Here is a 6,495-nt window from a genome sequence, read left to right as displayed (position 1 = left end):
CGAATCAACATGTGAATCACACTGTTGAGCTGGTCGGGTTATCGGTTTACCTACGTCTGCATCACATGCAGATATGCTTACACCGTCACTTCCCACAGTGTTCCTCTGATTCATATCGCCCCACTAAATTCTAACAGCTGCTCCTGGGTTGCAATTACAGGCCTACCTATTTTCTCTCTTTCGCTTTGCCCGTTCCTCAGACTCCTTCTCTGTCTCCCTTTCTCTCTCTCCCTCTCAATCCATCTCCTACACTGACTCCTTCTCTCTGTCTCCCTTTCTCTCCCTCTCAATCCATCTCGTACAATCTCTCTCTCTCTCTCTCTCTCTCTCTCTCTCTCTCTCTCTCTCTCTCTCTCTCTCTCTCTCTCTCTCTCTCTCTCTCTCTCTCTCTCTCTCACACTGATTCCTCCTCTCCGTCTCCCTCTCTCTCCCTCTCCGTCAACCATCTCGTACAATGGCTCTATCTCTCTCTCCGCACGTTTGGTTGAAGCAGATAGCGCAGAAGCTCAGTGCGTTTCCTGGCAGTACACTTTACTGTGGAGAGGAAATAGTTTGTAGTGCTACACTCCTTTTATTGAAAGGGGACATGGTTGGAAACAGTTGGGAAAAAAATCACAAAAAGGCACAGAACGCTTCAGCATTTGCCTGCTGTTTGTCTTCATCAGGATAGGACAAAGCCATATAACTAAATATGTTCAATAAGCCCCAGAGCTGCAATCAATGCTGCCACCACCACCAGAGAAATAAGTGTGGATTTTATGCCCAGTTGCCCCGTTTGTTTCTGATACCGGACCATGTAAATGTATACCACGGCTGAGATGGGCGGCAGTAAAGACATTATATGGCTATGGCTGTATGTGCGTGTGTGTGTGTGTGTGTGTGTGTGTGTGTGTGTGTGTGTGTGTGTGTGTGTGTGTGTGTGTGTGTGTGTGTGTGTGTGTGTGTGTGTGTGTGTGTGTGTCAGGAACACTTGTATGGGAAGTGATCTAACTGGGAAGTGAGACTAACGTGGTGTTTTTTTTCTGTAATATGGCTGGCCACGTTATGGTTATTTAATAATGACTGTGAGAGTATCGTCAATGCTATGCTGCTTGGAAGTAAACAAACCGTTAGTTATTTAGTAGTAGAGTATTTCTGCCAGGGTACCAGACACACAGACACAGACACACACGTACGCGCACGGGCGCGCCTACACACAGAGTAAAATGGAAAGCGGTGTGGCGAGCCAAGGGGTGCCTCGCTATACGGCACAAGCAGAACCGGCTCTACTGTGTGATAGATATTTAAATCCGACTCGTTGCTTTCAACACTCCGGATCGGTCCAAGGAATACTGGCTCTATCTAAGGACATTGTGGGTTTATGCACACACTGATTCTGGTTCTGTGCGCCTCTAGGAGAACAAAGTGCGGGCCTGTGTGTCCGGGAGAGACGGGCAGCCCTTCAGAATTCTCATCAGCTTTTCCCGCAACACAAAAACTGTCGCCAAATCAGTCATCTAGATGCATAAACGTGGATCAAATCGGATTTATTTTATATAGGCCTGCGATACAATGCACTATTCACGATTTCTCGTGACAACATTGCCCTGTCTCGGTTGATTACCCTCGTCGGATAACCAACACGTCTTCCAGCACCCCACGACACTGAAGCTGGCTGACCCTGGCTGAACGAGCAGCCTCCCTCTCATTCCTGGTGTTCGCTATTGTAGTCCAGAGCAGAAGGTCCCCCCTTTTTCAGTGTGCATTGCAAATAGCGATGTGCCTGTCAATGCAAGGAGGTGTAGGCTGCTGCAGACTTTGCATGATCCCCCCCCCCCCCCCTCCCCTCCCCTCCCATACACCGACCCTCTCGCACTGAGCCAAGAGATGCACACCGTACGGTGAATTCATCGCATGTTAATGGTGTTTGATTGCCATTAAGCTGACCAGCCACACACGTGAAAGCAATTTGAAAAAGCATCGGGACGCGAAGAAAGGATTTTCCACTTACATTCATGTGAGCCTCTCCACCGCTCTTAATGCTGGCTCCCGATGCTTCCCGGGAACACCTTATCAGTATGCAACAAAATAACGGCTCGTCTCTATCAAATCCTCCCGGAACGATGAAAACGGAGAAAAAAAACAGCCCTCCTAGGAGGAATCTTGAATGAATCTTGCAACCGGAGCGACTCTCATCGGCATAGTATCCACAATTATTAATTAAAAAATAAAGAGAATACGGCTGTTTAGGGTCCCCGGATTTCTCTCCAAACGAGACGCTGACAAGCCGCTTTGTGGTTATCTCTGCATATATCCTTCCTTCTCAGGTAAACAGGTCACAGTTCATACATGGATCCCGCGGCAGACGCCGAAACCTTCACCCGGCGGCAGCAGCAGCAGAGAGGGGGGCGCCGTCAGAAGAAGAGGCATGCAGCAACTCCCGGCGTCCTTTCTCTCACAACCAACGCTTTCTCTCCGCCTCACTCAGCATCCAACCGCACAGCCAACCTCCTCTGGTGTAGTGGCCAAGGCTGAGCTGCAGCAGAGCCTACCGTGGCGGTGGGTGTGTGTGCGTGTGTGTGTGCGTTGGAGTGTGTGTCTGAATGAAACGCGACACGGCTGCCACTAGGCCCAGCCCCCCTCCACTACACTACTCCTTCCCCTCCCCTCCTCCTGTCTCCGATCTGGGTTGCTAATTTATTCGACACGCGGGGAGCTGGCGGAAGGTTTTTGGAATACAGTAGGAAGTCTTTGGTGCCCCCAAGCTCTGATCGAGGGAAGTGGTCTCCAGACAAAAGGATGGTTGTGTCTGCATACCTAACAACACAAGATCCCTTTTTATTATTTTGTGAATAAAAGTATGTGCACTTTTATTTGCGCAAACCTGCCCTCTTTGTTTGAAATTGTATGACTTATCACGTTATTTTATTAGTAGGCCTACGTTATTTACAGTTCAATTTATCCGAGTCTAACGAATGACTGCAAAATACAAGGTTCATTAAAAATAGATCAAGGATAACGCTAGACGAATAATTATTCAAAACGCCTAAAAGCAAGCTGCAAACCCGAACTTTTAAGCCTAGGCCTACGCCCCTCCTCGCAATGAGAATAACCTCTATAACTCCATCGTGCCCATTCCCCCCACTTCAGCAAGAACAAACATCAAGTCATTTATCACTCGGCGAATTGTAGGTCACGTTTCCACCTGCACCACTGGAGTTCAGCGAGGGAATATAAAGCCTGTGTGTGTGTGTGTGTGTGTGTGTGTGTGTGTGTGTGTGTGTGTGTGTGTGTGTGTGTGTGTGTGTGTGTGTGTGTGTGTGTGTGTGTGTGTATGTTTGTGTGAGAATATGTGTGTGTGTGCGTGTGCGAGTGTGTGTACGTTTATGTGTTTGTGTACATGCATGTGTGTGTGTGTGTGTGTGTGTGTGTGTGTGTGTGTGTGTGTGTGTGTGTGTGTGTGTGTGTGTGTGTGTGTGTGTGTGTGGGAGAGAGTGCACACATAAAGAAAAACGTGTTTCTGTTCTCAGGTGTCTTCTGGCCGTGCCGATTTGTCTTTAAACTAGGGCAGAACATTCAACATTTTCCAAAGAAACCCACTAAACTAACTTGCCTTTAGATCCTGCATTCGGTCAGTAGGTTTTAAACCCGTTTCCTTTTCACCTGATTCAAACTCAGTTGGCTGCAGAAGGATAGAAAGCAGTGCCATGGGCAAAGCCCGGGGACAATAGAAGGTCTGTCTAATTGACATGTCTCATGTTGTTCTAGGCTCATATTTCTGTATAAACACCGCAGGAACAACTTAATGTCAGCCTTAACCTTTTACTGTGTTGTTGTCCCTGGGTTTTCACCACAAAATGTTCAGAAGAAATATCTCATGTCTCATGATCCATAGCCCCTTGGGTTGAGATCAAAAGCTTTCCCCGTCCATTTTTTCTTTTCCTTCTCTCTTTTCCCAGGAGTGGACAACCCCTTTGGATTATTGTTCAGTTGATGGGAATACAGATTGCATTAAGGTAATGGCAAAAAATAGGACCAGTAACTGTAAAGTGACTAAACTTAATAAAACCACTTGGTTTAGAAAGTTAAACAACGTTTTTCTCTGTGTGTGGATGTTTAAGAATGTGGATGCGTGTTTGAATGTGTGTGTACGTATGCATCTGTCTGCCTGTCTGTCTGTGTATATATCTACGTGTGTGTATGTGTGTGTGTGTGTGTGTGTGTGTGTGTGTGTGTGTGTGTGTGTGTGTGTGTGTGTGTGTGTGTTTATGTGTTTGCGTTTGAGTATGTGTGTGTTTACATGGATGCTTGTGTGCGTTTATGTGTTCTGCGTTTATGTGTTAAGCGTGTGTGTGTGTGTGTGTGTGTGTGTGTGTGTGTGTGTGTGTGTGTGTGTGTGTGTGTGGTGCACTTGCCATGGAGTTACACAGACACAGTTTAACAAGGACCAGATGACAGTGTAGCGACGCGACTGGGCAGGTTTCTCTGAATGTCAGAGGTCCAGGTGGATTTATAACTCACCAACATCCCCACATGTATAGTGCTCTTCTCTCCATCTGGCTCACAATCGCACCTACACAGAGGAGAGGAGAGGTAGGAGAGGACATAGAGGAGAGGAGAGGGGAGGAGAGGAGAGGAGAGGAGAGGAAGGAGAGGTGGGAGAGGCGAGAAGAGGAAGGAAAGGAGAGGAGAGGAGAGGAGAGGAGAGGAGAGGAGAGGAGAGGTGGGAGAGGACATAGAGGAGAGGAGAGGAGGGGAGAGGAGAGGAGAGGTGGGAGAGGCGAGAAGAGGAAGGAAAGGAGAGGAGAGGAGAGGAGAGGAGAGGAGAGGAGAGGAAGGAGAGGAGACGAAGAGGAAGAGAAAAGGAGAGGAGATAGAGGAGAGGAGAGGTAGGAGAGGAGAGGAGATGAAGGAGAGGAGACGAAGAAGCGGAGATATAGGAGAGGAGACAAAGGAGAGGAGATAGAGGAGAGGCGATGAGAAGTAGGAGAGCAGACGAATGAGATGAGATAGAGGAGAGGATACGAGAGATAGGAGAGGAGATAGAGGAGATGCAAGGAAAGGACCAGAGAGGAGAGAAGAGAAGACAGGGGAGAACAAGAGAATCAAAGTTCAGAGGGCAGAGAAGACAGGACAGGAAAGACCGGAGAGGGAGACGCCAGGAGAGGAGACGAGAGGAGAAGGTTGAATCCTAGATGAGGCGATAAAGAGTTAATATTCTTTTGGCTTTCCTCCTCCTATCATACCAGTCTTTCCCCCTAACCCGAAGGTCCCTCCCTGTCTGTGATAACCCTGATCACCTCTCCGATGAGCTCAGCCCCCCTCGTAGATTTACAGCATGAATACCCCCATGATAAGACTCCCCCCTCCCAATACCTCCCACGCCCCAAATGTCAACACGTAAATTACGGACTGTATTTAAAGCAGCAATAACATTTCAACCAGCTTGTAGCTCAAAAAGACCTGGACATACCTTTAGTCAATAGCGATAAATGGATAGTGATTTCAATAATGTCATCAATCAAATCACATCATAGAACTGATACATTGTATACATAAAAAATGCGGGACCTCTCTCTTTGTTTACTAGAATCGTACCATCGACACTCGCTAAGCCCCTCCCACTCACCCTAAACCCTTCAGATTCAGGCCTCCCAGCAAGCTGAGCTACGCTAGTTCACGTCACACAGTTGGACACACAGTTGGAAAGAAAGGACAGAACACCGACTTTCTTTGAATCGTTAAAGTGTCCCACCGTTCAGTTGGATGGGATCATTCTTACTCATTGTGATATTTTCGTGTTTTTTGTCATTACAGCCAGTGGACAGATGGTTTATGTTTGGAACAAATGGACAGCCCTTGTCTCTCCTGGCTATATTTATTGTCTCTGTACTCTTTGTCTTGATCCCTGTCTCTCTCCCTCTCTCTGTCTCTCTCTGTCTCTCGCCGTCTAAGGCTTTCTATTTGTCTTTGTCACACTCATGTACACATGCACCGCAGACATCTGACCACATACCGTTGACGCCGATGTGAATTCCCAATATGAATCCCACAGCCATGTTTGCACGTGTACTGAAAACATTTCCGTCCAATCTCCTCACAGTGAGGTAAAGTTCTAAATTCCTAAAATACGTAAACGTCGAGAGAGATCTGCTTTCGGTCGTTTAGATTAATACACCTCCTTCCCCAACCCTTATATCATCCAGTTGGGATCACCTCTTTCAGCGCTTCGTTAAAGATAATGGCATCGGAATACAGTCTTTTTCAACCTCCATCTTGGAATGTATTGACTCGTGAAGCCAACCGAATAGTTCAGTGTTCTCGATGGTTGCTACTCGTAGAATTTTTATAACTCTGGCTCAGTGCACGGCGCAACCGACACCTGCTTCCAACGGAAGAGCGTGAGGGAAAAGTCTAATGGACGGGATGGAGGAGGAGGAATTGGCTGTTGCTAAGTTTAGCACAATGGTGCCCCCCCCCTCCCGTCCAAAAAACCTGATGATTCAACCATTTCAT

At 47.4% G+C, this 6,495-nt stretch overlaps 1 protein-coding gene across 1 annotated transcript in view; it reads right to left on the bottom strand.

Annotated features, from left to right (window-relative positions):
* The window catches only part of LOC115547299 (protocadherin-16-like), a 19,621-nt gene extending 17,051 nt beyond the window's left edge, over positions 1-2,570 (bottom strand). Inside the window, exon 1 of the mRNA XM_030361424.1 lies at positions 1,991-2,570. The gene's annotated coding sequence lies outside the window, so the exon portion shown is untranslated. The remainder of the gene's footprint in view (positions 1-1,990) is intronic.
* Positions 2,571-6,495: the final 3,925 nt, after the last annotated feature.

Source organism: Gadus morhua, chromosome 7, assembly GCF_902167405.1.
Source record: "Gadus morhua chromosome 7, gadMor3.0, whole genome shotgun sequence".
Lineage (NCBI taxonomy): Eukaryota > Metazoa > Chordata > Actinopteri > Gadiformes > Gadidae > Gadus > Gadus morhua.
The sequence above is the reverse complement of the archived record's forward strand: the minus strand, read 5'-3'. Positions and strand labels throughout refer to the sequence as shown.